Genomic DNA, 20,965 nt, shown 5'->3' on the forward strand with positions numbered 1-20,965 from the left:
TTTTTATTTATTTCTCTCCCCCCACCCCCAGTTGTCTTCTCTCTGTGTCCATTCGCTGTGTGTTCTTCTGTGACCACTTCTATCCTTATCAGCGGCACCAGGATTCTGTGTTTCTTTTGGTTGTGTCATCTTGTTTTGTCAGCTTTCTGTGTATGTGGTGCCATTCTTGGGCAGGCTGCACTTTCTTTTGCACTGGGTGGTTCTCCTTATAGGGCGCACTCGTTGCACGTGGGGCTCCCCTATGAGGGGGACACCCCTGTGTGGCACAGCACTCCTTGCGCGCATCAGCACTGTGCATGGGCCAGCTCCACACAGGTCAAGGAGGCCCAGGGTTTGAACCATGGACCTCCTGTGTGGTAGGTGGACACCCTATCCATTGGGCCAAGTCTGCTTCCCTTCAGTATAGTTTTAATGTTTATTTTTCTTACTATGAGTGAAGTTGAACATCTTTTTTTAATGTATATTTTTCTTATGAGTGAAGTAGAACATCTTTTCATATCTGTAAGGGCCATTTATATAAATAGAGGAGGAGATACCTGTACATGCCTTTAATCCATATTTCTCTAGGACTTTTGGTCTTTTTCTTCAATTATTAAGTTCTTTATATATCAGGAATACTGGTTAGCTCTCAGTGAAATATATTTAAGAAGTTTTCTCATTTGTCGTTTGACTTCTTATGGTGGTTTTTTTTTTGCTAAAACAAGGATGTTAAAATTTTTATGCAGTTGAGCTTATTATTGATTTCTGTTGTTACCTTGGTGTTTTGACTTACAGTTAGAAAAAAATGAATTTGAAATGAATTTGCAGTGTTTAAGGGGGAAAGGATGAGGCATAGCTATCTGTCTCAGAAAAATAGGGATTGTGGTCTGTTCTCTATCACTGCATAATATTACCTTTTATTACTAATGTAATAATATATTGTCTGAGCCAGAACAATCTGTTATTTCATTATATACAACATACAAGATTATGTACTTATTTTACATTTACCATTTTATTATAGCCAATATCAAACACAGAAAATGAACTCCCATGTATCTATCACCTAACTTCAGTAATTATCAATTATTTTAAAGCTCTCATACCAAATGACCTAGAGTTAAAGGTTTTCAGTTACTGTGAATTATTCTTGTAAGGAGGAAAGTTTTCTTTTAGCCTAGTAGGCTTTGGCCAGTTGGCCTCCAAGGCTCTCAGGCCTCTTTTCAGTGATCTTGGCATCAGAGCTTTTTTTTTTTAGGTTCCTATAACTCTCCATCTCCACAAATCTGAAATTTATAGAAAAAAGGTGAGAAAGATAATAGGTCAGAGACTAATAATGTTGTGATGGATAAGTGAAATAATTCAAGAGTCCTGGCTGATTATTATTGTACTAAAATTTAAATCTCCTGTATTAGGTCAGGGTAAACATTATTTAATGTATACATGTATATTTGTATGTGTGTGTGTGTCTCATTTCTATAGTTCAATATTATTAGCAGATATCTTTTTTCATTTGAGTCTGTGAAGATAACTTATAGACATTTCTTAGTCAAAATCTAAATGTAACTCAGAAAATGCTCAAAGATCCTAATTTGCTTAATGGAGTTTTCTTTATAATACAGTATTTTAAATGGAAATGATATTGCTTTCATTTCATAGCCTCCATGGAAATTTTGTTTTATTAACCAAGAACTCATGATTAATTTGAAAGAATAATTAGAGATCATAAGAGCTCTGGGGTTTTTTAATCTCATTTCCTTTTAAGGTACTGTATTCTGTGTGGAACAGCATTCTTGGTACATTGAAGCCCAGCTGAAGTACCACATTGGAGTTTTAGAATAGCTTTTCCCTCCTGCTAAAGTAGATGCTGATCAGTTACTTGCTGGTAACCATATGTTGAGAATTTAAGTATTATTCTGAAAATCCTTTAACAAGTAGAAAGGAAACTCAGAATTCTTTCCTTAATGATCATAAACGACTTGCATAAGTAAAGTCCACATTTGGTTTCTTTTTTTCATTGGCAATAGCTGTAGTAGTGATCATGGCAAGAGAGAATACATGCTGGCAAGAAATGGATGGAGAAGAGTATGTATAATGATGGGGAGAAGTTGCTGCTTAGGCCTGTATTAATTATTCTTCCTGTGTCCTTCTCTTGTGAGCTTGTCTGGGTGAACTAAATATTATATTTTGCTTGAGTTTTGCATTTCTTTAAAAACTATAGTCCTCATGTCTTTTCATTTTGTTTTAAGTTGTTCACCCCTCTTCTAAAATTACAGCTTGCCTACCAAAAGGAGGCTTTCTTATAGCCAGCCGGCTTAATGGTAGGAAATGTTCACTTTAGGATTAATATCTTATCTCTAAATATGTAATTTCAGGATTTAGTATATTGTGAAAGAGAGGTTTTTTTCATTAGTTTGTGGAAAAGAGTAGCAATCCTGATGAGAAAACAGCCTGTTAATTGGTTTTGTGCCACTTGCCAAAAGCATGAGACACATTGTGGTGTTCCTATGTTTATAATTAAGACCTTTTTTTTCCCTTTGTTATGTTAATCGAAGTTTGCACATGTAAATTTTCTACTACCTAGAGGTTTTACAATTTTGATTATTAAAATATGAATGCACATATTTTTCTCTTGGGGGTCCTATTTTTAAACTAGCTTAAAGAGAGAATTCTGGATGTGGAAAAAATAGGAACAAAGTAAAAAATACATAACTAAGACCTCAAGCCAGCAATGAACTTGGCTTTTATTTCCATGTAGTGTTTGTGAGTTTAACTTGGCTTGAATGCAAAGTTCTTGCTATGAAAACAAAATCCTTCCTTTGGGTTCATTTATAGGCTCCTCCTTTATTGTAGCGTGGGAAGTTGGATCCTTAATCTTGGGGTTGGATATATACTTTGAAGATAGTACTGTTTACGTTTGTTTTTGTCTGAAAATTTTGATGTAGAAGGCTTTAAGTCCAGTTGAAAGCTGTTAGGAATAATCTTGACTCTTAAGTGCTTTTTTTAATTGAGTATTTTATTATTATATGTGCATTTTCAGTGGTATTTATTTATTTCGGGGGTAGACAAGGAAGTTACAGTATAATGAGCCCCACCATACACACATCACCCAGCTTCAGTAGTTATCTACTCATAGTCAATCTTGTTTCATCTCTATCTTGATGCACTTACTCTACAACTGCATTATTTTGAAATAAATCCCAGGCATCATTTCATCAGTAAATATTTTAGCATTTGTGAGTGTGTATATGTGTATGTGTGTGTTTGTATTTAAACACAGGATACTAGTAAACAGTTTAGGGTGAATCCATTCAATAAACATTTATTGACTGCCTGCTATGGGCTAGATGCTTTGGGCTCAGTGCTAGGAATAGAACAGTGTCTAAGACATATCTAAAATCTCTGTCCTTAACAAGTTTACATTATAGCTTTGGGCAAGTTCTTATGTTGAAAATGTATAGGCATTAAAGTTCTGAAGAGTTTGAGTGTAGCCTTCGAAGAACAATAAGAGCTCTGAGCTAAATAAGAACAGAGTGTTGTATCCTGGCATACCTCAGGCACATGATTAATATGCTCTTAGTCCTTTTATCTTTAAAAAAATCGTTAGATTATCCTTGCTGTCAGCAATAAAAATGCTAGAAGTATACAAAGAATAAGGCTTATCAGTTTTATTAGTCAGTCAAAGGGGTGCTGATGCAAAATACCAGAAATCTGTTTGGCTTTTATAAAAGGTATTTATTTGAGGTAGAAGTTTACAGTTACAAGGCCATAAAGTGTAAGTTACATTCCTCACCAAAGTCTGTTGCCACATGTTGGAGCTAAGGCTCCATGGTGCTAGCTCCTTCCTTTCTCAGCTGTATGCTAGCATAGGCTCATCTGTCTTCCTGGGATTTTCTCAGCTATTCAGGACTCTGGTCTTTTCAGCTGTAAACTATCAGGCAAACAGCTTGGCTCTCTCCCCCAGAGCTCCAGTGTCGAAAACTAAACTCTCTGTGTTCTCCTTCATCACGTATTTTCTTCTCTGTCTTTGATTGAGCATCTGTTTATATAGCCCACAAAGATGTGGGGGGCAGTGACTCCAACCAAGTCACCTTAATGATGTAGTCAAATAAAAGCCCTGATCCTTATTTAATAAAATAAAAGTGAAACATCTGAATCTAATACAATCTAATATGCCCAGAGAAACAGACCAGTTTACAACTACAATCCAATATCTGTTTTTAGAATTCATAAACAATATCAAACTGCCACATCAGTTATAAATGATTTAAAAATTTTCAGGCGATCTGTGATTATGCACAGCTACTTTTGCCACCACGATGTTGACTTGATAGCTCTAATTTTTTAGAGTAGTCATATTTTAAAATTCATTTCCATTTTCAAAATGTGTTAGTGATTTTATTTTAAAATTTAGACAATTATGATTTTTCTTTTATTTCTTCTACACAGTTTCATATTACTATGATTTTCCTTTTTTAGAGCTGTTGAGATACTGATGACATTTAATTTCAAAATCAGTTACAGAATCCTGTCATTATACCTGTATTAGTTAGCCAAAGGGGTGCTAATGCAAAATACCAGAAATTGGTTGGTTTTTATATTGGGTTTTGTTTGGAGTAGGAGCTTACAGATTCCAGGCCATGAGCATAAGTTACTTCCCTCACCAGACTATTTTCACATGTTGGTGCAAGATGGCTGCTGACGTCTGCGAGGGTTCAGGCTTTCTGGGTTCCTCCCTTCCAGGGTCTTGCTTCTCTCTGGGCTTAGGGTTCCTCTCTTCCTGGGGCTTGCTTTGGTTTTCTCTGTGAGCTTACTTTCTGGGGCTCCAGCTTAATGCTTCAGCATCAAACTCCAACATCAAAACTCCATCAAAAACCCTCAACTCTGTCCTTTGCCATGCCTTTTATCTGTACCCACCCCTTGTTGGGGTGGGTGGGTATTCAACATCCTAATGACGTGGCCCAATCAAGCCCTAATCATAACTTAATCACGCCCAGGTTCAGACTAGATTATAAAACATAATCCAATATCTATTTTTGTAATTCGTAACTATATCAAACACTACAATACCTTTATTTATTTTTTATTTTTTAAAAAATATTTCTCCCCCTTCCCTCCATTGTCTGCTCTCTGTGTCCATTTGCTGTGTGTTCTTCTGTGTCTGCTTGTATTCTCCTTAGGCAGCTGGGGGAACAGATCCTGGGACCTTCTAGAGTGGGAGAGAGGTGATCATTCTCTTGTGCCACCTCAGCTGCCTGGTCTGCTAAGTCTCTTATTGTGTCTCTTCTGTATCTCTTTTTGCTCTGTCATCTTGTTGTGTCAGCTCTCTGCATTGGCTGGCACTCCTGTGCAGGGTGGCACTCCTGCACATAGCATCACTGTATGTGGGCTGGCACTCTGTGTGGGACAGCTTGCCATGAGGGCCAGCTTGCCTTCATCAGGAGGCCCTGAATATTGAACCCTTGGAGCTCCTATATGGTATATGGAAGCCCAATTGCTTGAGCCACATCTACTTTCCTATACCTTCTTAATATCTATTGATGCTATCTGCTGCTTTTGTTCCTGTTGTTAACATATTTCAGGCCATCATCCTAACTAACCTGGATGGCTGCAATTTCCTTCTAGATGTCTGGATTAGAGGAGGCTACTTTGAAGGCTTTTTCCATATGCAGTAAAAGTAATCTTTGTAGAATGCAAATCTAGTTTTCTATCTCTACTTAGTAAAAATTCCCAGTGCTTCCCTATTGCCTTTACTTAAAGCTCATTGAAAGTATGGCATATAATACCTTTTATTAACTGACTACTACTTATATCTCCAATGTCATCATCTTATCAGCCCTGCTTTCCTCCTCACCCCTTACTTGAATACATATATATATATATACACACACACACCCTCACCCACTCTTTCTTCCTGAAACAACTTCTCACCATACTTTCCCTCCTCTCTCTCTCTTTTTTTTTCTTTTAATGTACCAGGGGCTGGGGATTGAACCTGGGACCTCATATGCAGAAAGCCAGTACTCAACCACTGAGCTACATTAGCTCCTCTAAGTTGCTTTTTTCATTTGTTTTGCTTTTTGTTTGTTTTTGCTTTTTCAGGAGGCACTGGGAACTGAACCCAGGACCTCCTATGTGTAAGGCAGGTGCACAACCATTTGAGCCACATCTGTTCCACTCTTCTCCTTTTGGAACCTATTATGTGCTAGTTGCTCCTAGAGGTCTTATGTTTACCCTGTTAGAGAGCACTTACACAGTATTGCAAGACTACTTGTTTGTGTCCCCTCTATGATAGATTACATTTTAATTTCCATTGTGTCTTTACGGCCTCTAACTGTGTCTGGTACATAGTAGGCACAAATTGATATTTATCGCTTGAATGAATGTGTATTCCTCTTGATATGTACCAAATTACCCTAAAATGTGTCACTTTAAAAAAACACCTGCTTTTATTATCTCACAGTTTCTGTGAGTCAAGAATTCAGGAGTGGTTCAGCTGGGTCATTTTAACAGGGCTTGACTTGACTAGAGGATCTTCTCAGGAAGGGTTTTGTGTGAGTGTTGATTGGAAGGCTTCAGTTTCTTGCTGAATGTTGGCAGAAGCCTTCAGGGCTGCTTGAGTATCCTCACAACATAAGTTGGCTTCATCCAGAGTGAGTGATCTAAGAGAGGAGAGCAAGGATGAAGCCATAAGACTTTTTGTTGTTTATCATTTATTATTTTCATTTGGACAACATATATATACATATACAAAACACATAATATAAGAATCCTCTTTTTAATTTCACTTGGTGTACAGAAAATAAAACTGACTAAGCAGTTATAATGGTAAATATCTTACAGTGTTATAGATCATTCATGTTGTAAAAGAACATCTCACTCTACCCAGAGTGATGGGTCTAACACTAAGTCCATCGGCAGACTGACAATGAATTGGTTTCTGTGATTGTAACCAACACATATAGTTATCAAAAGAAGCATGAGTTAGAGCTAGACCTTAAAACTGGAGTATCATTCCACAATGGTGAATGGCTTTCTTCTTCTCTAACCAAAGAGAGGAGTTACCTTAATTCTAAAACTATTACATTTTCCAGAATATGACAACTTCCTACGATATTAGATAAAACAACTTCCCTTTTAAACAACTGCAGTAGTCTTTCAAAAATTCAATTTGGCTAAAAAAGTAAACAAAATTACTGTTCTGCATCTGGATTTTTATAAGTTAAATCCATGGTCTTTTTAATATAAAAAGTAATTGCTTTATAGTTTTAGTGTTCAGTGAACCCTAGTAGTCCTATTTGAACCATATCTTGATATAGTAAATGTAGTTAGAATGTTGGTTCCTGTTTCATGACATTTTAAAACTGGATTTATCACAAAGAATAAAAAGCTTTGAGTTTTCTATCTTATATTACTATGACATAGAAGAGACTATCAGGGAAGCAGATGTGGCTCAAGCATTTGGGCTCCTGTCTACCATATAGGAGGTCCAGGGTTTGATACCCAGGGCCTCCTGGTGAAGGCAAGCTGGCCTGTGTGGCAAGTGCTGCCCCGGGCAGGAGTGCTGGCCCACATAGAGAGCTGGCATAGCAAGATGATACAACAAAATGAGACATAGAGGAGAGATAATAAGAGACGCAGCAGACCAGGGAGCTGAGGTGGTGCAAGAGAATGATCACCTCTTTCCCACTCTGGAAGGTCCCAGGATCGGTTCCCAGAGCTGCCCAATGAGAATATAAGCAGACACAGAAGAACACACAGCAAATGGACACAGAGAGCAGACGATGGAGGGAGGGGGAGAAATGAAAAAAAAGAAAAAAATAATATCAAATGCATGTTTCTCAACAACTTGAAAAGTCAAGTAGTAACTTTTTGGGAAAGTAAATTGTTCATTTGTTTTTAAGCAAGTCGCTGCATTTAAAGCCATCTAAGTACTCAGCAAGAACCACATATAAATTTACTCCTGAAACTGTAAATATTATCTTTCACTGACTTTGTTTTTCTTCATTTTTGTGGGTGAAGGATGACTTTTTCCAAGCTAATGAGTTGCTGGGCAACGCCAAACTTTCACGGATTAAGTGGTAGAGTATCCTAATCAGATCATTCCGAGTTTAGTATGAAATAGGCAGCCCACCTATCTCGTGTGGAAAAACAGGTGACCTTAACACTTATTTTGGACAGAGGAATTAAAATTTGGTTTAAAATAAGTGTTTCAAAAATCTAAAACAAGGGTAGAAGGTGTTCGTTATTTTCCTGACATGTTTTCCTGTGAGAAAACACTCATTTTTATCCCATAGACTGCTCCCAGTCCCTAATGTTGAAAGGAGCTCTCTTTATAGAACCACCAATATAAGTACATTTGTTTTAAAAAAATTACTGGAAGCAGACTTGGCTCAACTGATAGAGTGTCTGCCTACCACATAGGATGTCCAGGGTTCAAACCCAGGGCCTCCTGACCCGTATGATGCGTTGGCCCATGCGCAGTGCTGATGCACGCAAGGAGTGCCATGCCACACAGGATTGTCCCCTATGTAGGGGAGCCCCATGTGCAAGGAGTGTGCCCTGCAAGGAGAGCAGCCTTCCGCGAAAAAAGTGCAGCCTGCCCAGGAGTGGCGCCGCACACACGGAGAGCTGGCGCAGAAAGATGATGCAACGAAAAAGAGATGCAGTTTCCCAGTGCCGCTGGATAATACAAGGGCACACAGAAGAATACATGTGAATGGACACAGAGAGCAGACAACCGGGTTGGGGGGGGAAGGGGGAAGGGGAGAGAAATAAAAAAATACTGAGCTAGTGATGGCTTTTGTATTGAAAGCTGGAGTCAGCTGTGACCTGTGCCTGCTCCATGAGTCCACACTGCTTCTGAACTGGAAATGAGTATTTGTCAGGTGAATTAATGAATTTGCTTGTAGGTCAGTGCCCTAAATTTACACAACACATAACGTGTATGTATAAACTAGAGTGCACTTTAGCTTATACCTATTGCTCTCTCTCTTTTTTTTTAAGATTTATTTATTTATTTCTCTCCCCTTCCCCCTGCCCCAGTTGTCTGTTCTCTGTGTCTGTTTGCTGTGTGTTCTTCTTTGTCCGCTTCTGTTGTTGTCAGCAGCATGGGACTCCTTGTTTCTTTTTGTTGCATCATCTTGTGCCAGCTCTCCGCGTGTGCCGTGCCATTCTTGGCAGACTGAACTTTCTTTCGCGCTGGGCGGCTCTCCTTACGGGGCGCAAGCCTTGCGTGGGAGGGCACTCCTTGCGCACATCAGTGCTGCACCTGGGCCAACTCCACACGGGTAAAGGAGGCCCGGGGTTTGAACCGTGGACCTCCTGTGTGGTAGACGGACGCCCTTACCACTGGGCCAAGTCTGCTTCCCCCTATTGCTCTTTATGACCCCTACTTATAAGTCACACCACTGAGTATGACCCTCAGTTAAAAGGAGAGTAATTAGGATCCACTTTTGAAGGGAGGAAGATTAAAGAATTTGTGGATACATTTTATAACTCCCACAGAATGGAAGAATTAATTTATGATTCTTCCTTAGACCTAGCCAAAATAGGTCATTTTCCTTTTTTAAAAAAATACATTTTCCATGTGGAAATAAATTTTTAAAAAATTATGCTCTTATTAAAATATTTGACTTGCTTTTGATGCTACGAAATAACCAGATTGCATATAATTATAATATTAAGCTGATTATCTAAATAATCATAATTTTATTGTAGCTCTTTCATTCTTTTTATTTCATCTTTTTATTCTGAAAATAAAATAAAGTCATCTCTTAAGTTCTATATTGCCTATAAAATGATTGTGACACAGAAGTCACATTTTTGAGGCTTATCATAGGTCTTTAAATTAGAAACATACATCTATCTATGAGTTCTATTCTTATACTTTTTAAAGAGAAAGTCATAAATAGTCTTAAATTTGGAGTTTTAACGCAGTTTAAATTAGTAGTGCAAAAAGTAGTCTACTTAGTTTACTATATATAATTAACTCATCCATAAAATACTTGAGTCCCTGATATGTGCCAGGCATATTATTAGGTGCTGGGTAGATATTGGTGAGCAAACAGGATTTTTTAAATCCATTTGGAACTCATGATGTGGTAGAGAAATAGTTAGTAAATATATAAATGGATATTTTACCCCTAGTGGTGACTGCCTTGTATGGAGGGAATGATGAAGGTCAGTGATTGAAAATTGTGGGAAAGCAGGGATACTTCTACACTGTCAGAACAGCCTTGTCAGGGGAGGTGACGTTAAAGCTGAGAACTGTGGGAGTCAGCCCTGCTAGGTGCTTACAGGGGTGGGAGGCCCTGCTGTGTGAACAGTTGGTGCATGCGTAGTTGAAAGGATGTCTGGAAATGTCCAGGGAAAGAGCGGAATGAGATTTGAGAGGTAGAAGGAATTTAAAGGACTAAGATAAGGAGTATGAGTTTTATTCAACACATACTTAAAGTCATTGAAAGATTTTAAGCAGAAAAGTTGAGTATTTATGTGTTAACCAAAAACAAACAGAGGAAGCACTCTGCAAAAGAGAGAAAGTAGGAAAATAGTAAGGACATTATACTAGGCCACGTGAAAGATGATGGCACGACAGCTTGAACTAGAGTGATGGGAGAGAAGTGGATGGATTGGAGATCTGGTTTGTAGGTAGAGCCAACAGGACATAATATGAAGAGACTAAAGGCAAGGGAAAACAGGGAAGGTACCCAGATTTTTGGCTTCAGCAGTTGGGTGAATGGTAATATCTTTAAATGAGATCTGAGGCCAGTGAGAGTGGAAATCAAGAGTTTATTTTGGGTCATGTTAATTTTGAGATGTCTGCAAGTCACATGGCCATCAGTTATGCCATCTTATTTATTTTGTTTTTTATTATTTTTGTTTCAGTTATGCAGTCTGGAGCTCAAGAGATTTGGGAGGAAATATACAGAAATATTTAAAGCCCTGGGATGGATGAAATCCTTTCTAGGGAGGGAACAGCCCTGGAAACTCCAGCTTTTAGAGTTCCAATGAATGGGCCACATTTGTTTTGTTTTTGTTTTTTTTATTTTGGCAGCATTGTGGTATATGCACTCTGCCACTTTTTGATTGAATCAAGTAGGACATTTACCAACTGTCTGAATTGAATTTCACCTCTTTGAGCCTTAGCTGAAAGGATAATGTGCAGACATCCTAACAGGGTTTGAAGGAGGCACATCTCACACAAATGTGTGAATCCATTCATCATGCTTATGAACCACAAAAGGATCAGCCGTAGCTTCTTTAGCTGCTAAAAGTGATAAGAACATAGTTGTTTTGTTTCATGATTTCTTAAATTATGAAAGAAAAGAAGGAATGAATTAAAACAGTATTATCAGAAAAAATATTCTTATATGTATAAAGTCTTCATAATTACTAATATAGAATTCTCAATTGTATATGGCAAATGAGGATGAATTTTTAAAGGCACATCATGGTTTTCCATTTGTTCTTTAATCATTGTTAGGTATAACATAGTGGTTGGAAAACATTTTCTGTAATGGCCAGGAAGTAAATTTATCAGACTTTGTGGGTGTAATGGTTTCTCTGGCAGCTAGTCAATTCTGTGTTGTAGCACAAAAACAGCTATATACAATAAATGAGCATTGCTTTGTTCCAATAAAACTTTATTTACAAAAACAGGTAGTGGGCCAAATTTGGCATATGTGCTATAGTTTGCCAATCCCTAGTACAGAATATAAAATAATCAAATCCCTTCCAAAACATACTCTCCCCAAAATCCTTCTAGATCTTTTTTGAGCTGTTGTCCATGTATTCCAAACTTAAAATATTGTTTGTTCCCATCATTTGCTTGATCTCTTTCATCCTTCTATGCGTAGCTCAGGTTCATCACATCTATGTTCAGGATGCACTAGAAATTTTTTCTTTCTCCATGTGGGTGATCTTTGGTTCAAGTTTGCTTCTTCCCCTAGCAAATGATTTGTCAGTTTGTAGTTTGTTTGTTACTTAGTAGAGGAGCTAGGATCAGTGAAAAACTATTAACAAATTAATGAGTCACAAGTTTTTATACATTAACTGAGGATAATAGTTTGTTTATTTTAATTTGATCCTCTGCCTTGATTGTCAGGGCTGGTCCTGGAAAGTTGACTATATATTTGATTACCTGCTATGATTAATGATAATGTTAAGATTAGTGGTATTGGATTTTTATTCCTACGTAGGTGCTTTGTACTTTTTAAGGTTCAGTACTTCTTTGAATATGAGAGGTAATAATGAAGTTGAATATGAAAGATAGTATAATCAAATCATTAAGGGCACTAATTCTGAAGCAGAACAGCCTGGTTAAATATAGTCTCCATCACTTATTAGCCTTGTGATCCTGACTAGTTACCTAACTTCTCTGTGCCTCAATTCCTATCTGTAAAATGTGGATAATAGTCCTTATCTCATATGGTTACTGTGAGAATTAAGTGAGTGTGTAGAACTTGCCTGGCTCTACTTGTGTAATAAAATAAAAATATAATTTCAAGCATAATATAGGTGGTATTTAGAAATATTTACATTATTAATAAGTCAGAATCATTTGCCATTTAAAATGATAAAAATAAAAGGAACTCATAATAAAGGATATTTTCTCCTCTTTTAAAATCATGGACGTATTTAAAGAATTCTCAGTATTTACCTCATGATAACTGTCTAGTATCTGGCTCAGGGAAGATTAATTAAATGAATAGAAATTTGTCTTTTCATCTCAAAGTGCCAATTTTGCAATCATTCTCCTTTCTGTAAGACCTGTTTTCTTCTCATTTTGAGAAAGTGATCTATTGCTCACTGAAAAATATGTTGACTGGTATACAGTATATCCTAACATCTATGAATCATTCTTAAGGTTTCAGTGAGCCATAATTTTATTTTATATCATTTCCTCATTCTCACTTCCTCCTGGTGATCTTTCTCATAGAGAATGCTAAGAAAGCTTTTAGATAACTGCTAGGTTAGAAGGAAGAGGCCCCACTTCTGACTACCTTCACTTCTGACAACAATTGTGAATTCAGAGAGTTCCCTCCAAATTTGGTAATTTACTGGTAAGATTCACAGAATTCACTGAAAGCTGTTATTATTAACATTTATGGTTTATTATAGGGAGAGAATATAGGTAAAAATCAGCCAAGAGAGAAGTACATATGTAGGACAGAGTCCAGGAGGATACCAAACGCAGAGGTTCCAGTTGTCCTTGCTTATGGAGCCTTGACAGTGTTCCTGTCCTAATATTGGTTGCCAACCAGGGAAACTTATCTGAGTCTTGATGTTCAGAGGTCCAGAGTTTTGACTGGGGCTCCATTGTGTAGGCATGCTGACTGGCAGATCTTAATCCTCAGCCATCCTGGATGTCCAGCCAATATCCAAAGCTCTATCCTAAATCACATTGTTGGGTGGCTCAGTGCCCCCACTCTAAATCACATAGTTGGTGTGGCTAGGGGTTCCCACCTAAATCACATGGTTACTATCAGCTGGCCCAAGACTCCCAAGCTAACAAGGGCATTTCTATCAGGCATGGCATTCCAAGGGCTTAGATTACTTCCCTGATGCCTAGGGCAAAGGCCAGACCTCTTTTTGGGCAAGGTTAAATTCTATACTATAGGATACCATAACTTGTGAGATATAAATTTATTTTAGTTTTTGATGAGAAGAAAATGCCTCTTCAGTAATACCATGCTTACGTTCATTTCCTTGTTATAACTACTAGGTTGAATCAATCAAGAGTTTTTTCTAAAAGTCTTTATATTCTTGGTCATATGGTTTAATTTCAGCAGTGTGTGACTTTTGTTCATGAACAACATAATTAACATCTTTTGTCTTTAAAGTTAACAATACATACCTTCTGGGAGACTTTGAGGACACTAACAGTTGGTAAGACACTGCTACTTAAACTCCTAATTGTGTTGGCAGCAAGTAAAATGCTTTGAATAGGTATCTCTAATTCTAACCTGAATGAGAGCAATTAGTATAAATGGAAGAGCTATAATTTGAACCCTTTTTATGACCTAGTCTTGAAAATCACATAATATCACTTCCCCACAATCTATTTACTAGAAGAGGGTCCCCATTCAAGGAGAAGGGAGTTAGACCCTATTTCTTAAAGGAAGGAGTGTCAAAGAATTTGCTGATAGTTTAAAAACACCATGAAAATCTAAAGACTTTTTTTGTATCATTAAAAATATATATATATTTTAGAGAAGTGAACTTAGAGTCATGCAAATGCAGAATTCCTGTACAACACCCTCCACCAATACATTACATGGTTATGGAACATTTGTTACAGATTATGAGATAACATCATCAGACTATTACCACTAACTTTGGTTTATAAGTGTACATTTGAAAACCTAGAGACTTGACGAACTTTCATATTAAACATTTTATTTTGCCCATTAAAAGAATTTCATTTCTTTGAAGTCAATGCAAATGATTTATAGAAGATTAGTGGTCACTCCTGAGTTCTTTAACTTCCAAATTTTACTTTGAGACTTAGCCTATTAATTAAACACAATGGAAGCAATTTGTCTGAATATTCTTGCTGGTACAGAGATCTTAATCTTCCAGTTTTTCAGGTTAGAGGTTTTTAAACTTATTTTATTAGATTTACAAAATATGTAGCTAATTTATAAGTTATTTTTATTGTGGATCATGTGAAAGCTCCATACAATACTTCTGCTTCTTGTTTTTTCTCTGAAAATATTTTCACTTATCAGATTTATCCTTTTGATTAATTCTTGGAGGTGGTTAGTTTACAGACTATAGGTCTGGATGCCTTAAAGAAAGTTACAGACCATTTAGGGACCTAAAACCTATTTGGTGGAATCATTTGGTGTGTATAAGGTATAAGATGCCAGGTATTCTTTATAGCCTGGAGATATGAGAGCTCTGAAAGCAGAGTGGGATAACTCAAGCATATAAAAGGGCTGACATCTATGATAAAAAAACATACCTTTATATTTATGGGCTAATTCAGAGAATAGAATGGAGAAATTCAGAGTTAACTTGAATTGCACTATTTCTGTATGTAGTCTGTCATATTTGACAGGAAAAATACTGAATTCAGAACTTTATATGTACCCTCAGATATCTTCTGTCAAACTGTACAGAAAAATCACAGAGAAATACTGAGATGGGTTATTGATTTAGTGTCCTATTTTGAATCAAGATAAAAGCAGGGATAAAACACAAAATTATAGTGACCCAGACTTTTGATCAGATCCTCCTTTGCAAATTCTCAAATATTTTGCCCTGAATTTTTAGAGAATGCTTCATATATGTGTGTGTGTGTATATATATACACACACACTACCATTCTGCTTTCCTTTCCTTTCTTTCTTTTTTTTTTTTTCCTTTCAAGGTACTGGGGCCAGAGATTGAACCTGGACCTTGTATGTGGTATGCCAGTGCTCAACCACTTGAACTACACTGGCTCCCATACTGCTTTCACATTTTTATTTTTTACATTACTATGCAGTAAAATTGATCTTTTTTTATTTCTAAAAAAGAAACTTATTTTCAAACTTATAGGAGAGTTGCAAAAATAATATAAATCCCATATAGAAACCTCCAACATACTTTCACCCTCCGCCTCAATACCCAGGTCACCAATTTTAACATTTTGCCATATTGGCCATATTATTCTAGCGATCTGTCCATCTATTGATTATATCTATCTATCATCTGTCTATTTATCTAATCTATTTTCTGAACATTTGAGAGTAGAATTTACATATCTAGCTTCTAGAACACATGTTCAAGAAGCAAATGTACACTTCATGTATATTTCCTAAGAACAAGGTATTCACTTAAGTGCAATTGTCAAGAAATTTAACGGTAATATAAAGCTTATACTCTGTATTACAGTTTTTTCATGTAAGTCAGTAATGTCCGTTTGAGCTTTTTCTCCTCCATTATTAGATCCCAGCTAGGATCACGGATTGCAGTTAATTGTCATTGTCTCTTTAACTGCTCTTTCTTTTTCTTTAAATTGCAGACACGTATATCCAATATAAACTTCCTCATTTCAGCCGTGCCCACATATACCTAATTCAGTGGGATTAATCATATTCACAAAGTTGCAATACCCTTACCATTGTCCATTACCAGAACTTTATCATCACCCCGAACAGAAACCATATACCCATTGTTAATTAACTCCCATTTCCTTACCCTGCGAACCTCTATTCTACTTTGTCTCTGTAAGTTTGCATATTCTCTAATGTTTGGTAATATGGGGCTTAAATTTAAATCAACATAAATCTCATTTTCCTTGATACCAACTTAACTTCATCAGTATATACAACTGTTACCAGATTTCGTTTAGGTTCTCTGACTCTGTTGCAGAAATGAATTTCAAGAGCACTTTGGGTGAGTTAGGCCAGCAATTTATTCAGGTAGGGAGGGACGAGAAATGGGAGAAATGAACATATCAGGGATCCTAGGTAGAGAGGAAGGGGCTGAAAAGGGATAAAGAGGGTTGATTTAGGGAAACGGACTTTGGCCCAGTGGTTAGGGCGTCCGTCTACCACATGGGAGGCCCGTGGTTCAAGCCCCGGGCCTCCTTGACCCGTGTGGAGCTGGCCCATGTGCAGTGCTGATGCGCGCAAGGAGTGCCGTGCTACACAGGGGTGTCCCCCGCGTAGGGGAGGCCCACGCGCAAGGAGTGCACCCATAAGGAGAGCCGCCCAGCGCGAAGGAGGGAGCAGCCTGCCGAGGAATGGCGCCGCCCACACTTCCTGTGCCGCTGACGACAACAGAAGTGGACAAAGAAACAAGACGCAGCAAAAAGACACAGAAAACAGACAACGGGGGAGGGGAGGGGAATTAAATAAATAAAAATAAATCTTTAAAAAAAAAAAAAAAAGAGGGTTGATTTATAAACTACAGTTCCCCTTTATAGGTTATAGATGCCCAGGTTTTACTTGCATGGCCACATGGCAGAGGAAGAATGGTGAGAGTGGCATGCAGAGGGCAGGAATGGGTCCAGAGGCAAGAGAGCAGGGCGAGAGAGCTCTTAAGCCTCGAAGTCTGCTTTATAAACTATTAATTATTCCACCCCTTTGCTAATGATGGGGGAGAGGTTTCAGCTGTTTGCTGTTTTGATTGGTCACCCCACCCATCAATCCCCCAGTGAGGATCCAATGATAAAGCCCTTGGGGAATATCCAGGGCTTTTCTTTGCTTCCAGAAGAAGTCTTTGATTCTGGATAGCAGAATCTTGGGGGCGGGAGTCTTCCAGCAGCCATCCTGTGGGTTACTGATGTCCATGTGGACTCTTTGCCAGGTTCCAGATCTGTTTATTAATTCCTTATTTTACTAGCCTGCTTCACAGCTATGATTTTGTACCCATCTACTCTTCCACTTTTATGGAGTTCTTATCACACATTATTTATTTTTAGAAAATTTTAACACCCCCTCCCCCTTATTTGCTGTCTGCTCTCTGTGTCCATTCATTGTGCATTCTTCTGTGTGTCTGTATTTTTTTTTTTAAGATTTATTTATTTATTTCTCTCCCCTTCCTCCCCCCCCCCCCCCCCCGGTTGTCTGTTCTCTGTGTCTGTTTGCTGCGTCTTTGTCTGCTTCTGTTGTTACCAGCGGCACGGGAATCTGTGTTACTTTTTGTTGCGTTATCTTGTTGTGTTAGCTCTCCATGTGGGCGGCGCCATTCCTGGGCAGGATGCATTTTCTTTCACGCTGTGCGGCTCTCCTTATGGGGCACACTCCTTGCGTGTGGGGCTCCTCTACGCGGGGGACACCCCTGCGTGCCAGGGCACTCCTTGCACGCATCAGCACTGCGCGTGGGCCAGCTCCACACGGGTCAAGGAGGCCCGGGGTTTGAACCACGGACCTCCCATGTGGTAGGCGGACGCCCTAACCACTGGGCCAAGTCTGCTGCCCTTGTCTGTATTTATTTTATTTCCCAACCCCCCTTGTGGCTTGCTTGTTGTCTGCTCTCTGTGTCCATTCACTGTGCGCTCTTCTGTGCCCTTTTTTTTTTTTTTCCACTTGTCTCTCTTTTTGTTGCATCACCTTGCCGAGTTGGCTTTCCATGGCGTTTGCGGGCCGGGCGGCACTCTGCGGTGCATTTGGGCCGGTGGCTCTTTGCGGCGTGTGGGCGAGCCTGCCTTCATGAGGCGGCCCTGGGATGCAAACCCAGGGCCTCCCATATGGTAGACGGGAGCCCTGCTGATTGAGCTACAGCTGCTTCCCACATATTACATATTTATATATTGTGAGTCCCAAACCATTGATTTATCATCTCTGTGCACTTGTCCTTTAGATCCTGTAGGAAGTAGAAAGTAGAGTTACAAACCAAAAATAAAATACACTGGAATCCATATTTATCCATGTTGTTACCCTTTTCCCAGATATCCTTTTTTCTTCGTAAGTCTTCAATCTATTGTCTAGTATCCTTTCCTTTCAACCTGCAGAACTCCCTGTAGCATTTCTTGTAAGGTGAATATGGTAGTGGCAACTCTTTCAGCTTTTGTTTATCTAAGAATGCCTTAATCTCACCCTCATTTTTTTGTTTTTGTTTTGGAAGTTTAAATTTTTTTTTTTTTGGAAAGACGGTTTTGTCAGATATAGAATTCTTTGTAATTGCTTTCTTGCCTCCATGGCTTCTAGTGAGAAGGCAGCATTTAATTTTTTTAAAAGTAGTTTGTTTGAGATATGTTCACATAGCATACAATCTATCCAAAGTGTACAATCAGTGGTTTTTGGTATAATCATAGTGCTGTGCATTCATTACCACAAAAAACTTTAGAGCAATTTCATTATTCCAAAAAGTAAAACTCCATACCCTTTAGCAGTCACTTCGCAAACCCTCTATTCTTCCTCAGCCCTATATAACCATGAATCTAATTCCATCTTTATAAATTGATTTATATTTACATTTTGTATAAATGGAATCATACAATATGCAGTACTTTGCATCTGGTTACTGTCACTTAGCATAATTTTTTTTTTTGCCTGATGTTAACAGCTTGCAACATTAACATATATGACATTTATTCACTTTCAAAGAAAAAACAGAAGTCTTATATATGCAATTTTACCTATATTCATATTTTACATCCAGTTCAACTATACTATAAAGTTCCATGTTACATTTTTAAGCTTTCTTTTGATTAATATACATGATCTTAGGCAGGATATGATGGCTCATGTTTTTTTTATCCATTCTTTCAGCCTGTATCTTTTGATGGGGTAGTAATAATGCATTATAACTATAAATGTATTATTTACTTCCACCGTTTTATTATTTAATTTTCATATATCATATCTTATTTGTGTCTGTCCTTTTGCTCTTTTGGTTATCCTTTCTGTTATTTTTGCCTTCTTAACTCTCCTGCAAGTCTCTCTCTCCTGTCTTTTTCTTTTGTGCTATAAGGCTCTCTTTAATACTTCCTGCAAAGGTGGATTGCTCTCTTAGTTTCTGTTTATTTGTGAATATTTTAAATTCACATTCATATTTGAAGGACGGTTTTGCTGGATAAAGAATTCTTCACTGGTGGTTTTTTTTCTTTCAGTATCCTAATTGTATCATACCACTGTCTTCTCAACTCCATGGTTTCTGATGAGAAAGCCACACAAAGTCTTACTGGGCGTCCCTTCTGTGGCATGGCTTGCTTCCTCATTGCTGCTCTCAGAATTTTCCCTTTGACATTTGACATTCTTAGCAGTATGCATCTTGGAGTAGGTCTATTCAGATTTATTCTGATAGGGATATGCTGTACTTCTTGGACAACGTAAATGCATTTCTTTTGTGTGAGTTGGGAAGTTTTCAGCTATTATTTCCTCAGATACTCTTTCTGCCCTTTTTCCTTCTCTTCTCCTTCTGGAAATTCCATGACATCTATGTTGTTTCATTTCATGCTATCATTCAACTCCCTGAGCCCCTGTTCAATTTTTTTCCATTCTTGTCACTCTTCAATTTTAGCTGTTCTGTCTTCTGTTTCACTTAATTCTTTCTACTATCATTTTGAATCTGCTGTTGTGTTCTTTATCTCACCAATTATGTTTTTCATTCCCATCAGCTGTTATTTTTCTGTTCAGGATTTCAAATTCTTCTTTGTGCTTGCTAAGTGTCTTCTTGATGTCCTTTATCCCTTTAACCATATTCTCTTTCAGTTCTTTGATTTTGGAAATTTGTGTGAATTTTGATTAGTTGCCTCAAATCCTGGGTCTCATCTGGCCTTTTGATATATTTCTTTGCTTGGACCATTTCTTCCATTTTCTTAGTATGACTTAAAATTTTTTGCTTATGTCTCAGCATCTGATTATTGTGGTGAGTTTATTTAAATACTCAATTTCTCTCTCTTTTGTAGGGATTTAGGATGGGAGGCTGTGTGTTACTGCTCTTCTTTGATTCTTGGTTCACTCTGTTCTGGGTCTTTAGGATTGCCCCTTTTGTTTGCTCAAATCTGGGCCCTAGACCCACTAGGTTGCAGACCTGCTTCCAAGGTCTTTGGGGAGGGAGGCTGTGAAGGCCAGAAAAAGCCTCTCTTACTTATTTACTTTTAATTACTTCACATGTACTTCCTCGGTCATCCAGCAGAAGGTGCTCTTTGGCCAGCCTCTCAGTTCAAAGCCTGGTTGTGGTGTATACCCTGTATTGAGGACCAGTTCATTTTGACAGATGATCCTGCCTGGAGGCTAAGAACCTCACAATTCAGTTTCTCAGAGTCCTCCATGCTTTGCTGGCAGTCCCCTCCATTTTCCCAGGAAAGAATCAATTCCACTCCATTCAGTCTCCTTAGCAACCAGTCCAGGTTGGTAGCAAGGGTAACTGAGCCTGCTCTTAGGCTGTCAGTGGCTTCAGCTGCAGCTTCTATGTAAGGTCTTAACATTGAGATTCTTTTCCTGTGCCCCTCTCTTTGCTGGGTGGTGTCCAGCCTTCTTCTGGTGTCCTGAGCCCTAGAGCATTTTTTCCAGGCAGTTACTTTTTGTCCTCTGGCTATTTTTCT

General features: G+C 38.1%; 1 protein-coding gene and 1 non-coding gene across 4 annotated transcripts in view; one reads left to right on the top strand and one right to left on the bottom strand.

Moving 5' to 3' along the window:
- WDFY3 (WD repeat and FYVE domain containing 3) overlaps nt 1–20,965 on the top strand; it is a 332,829-nt gene that overhangs the window by 55,245 nt on the left and 256,619 nt on the right. The gene's annotated exons all lie outside the window — the stretch shown is intronic.
- Nucleotides 11,125–11,227, bottom strand: LOC111758957 (small nucleolar RNA U13). The gene has a single exon (XR_002793072.1). It is a non-coding gene; the product is annotated as a small nucleolar RNA U13 (small nucleolar RNA).

The sequence above is a fragment of the Dasypus novemcinctus genome, chromosome 1, assembly GCF_030445035.2.
Source record: "Dasypus novemcinctus isolate mDasNov1 chromosome 1, mDasNov1.1.hap2, whole genome shotgun sequence".
In the NCBI taxonomy this organism is placed as follows: Eukaryota; Metazoa; Chordata; class Mammalia; order Cingulata; family Dasypodidae; genus Dasypus; species Dasypus novemcinctus.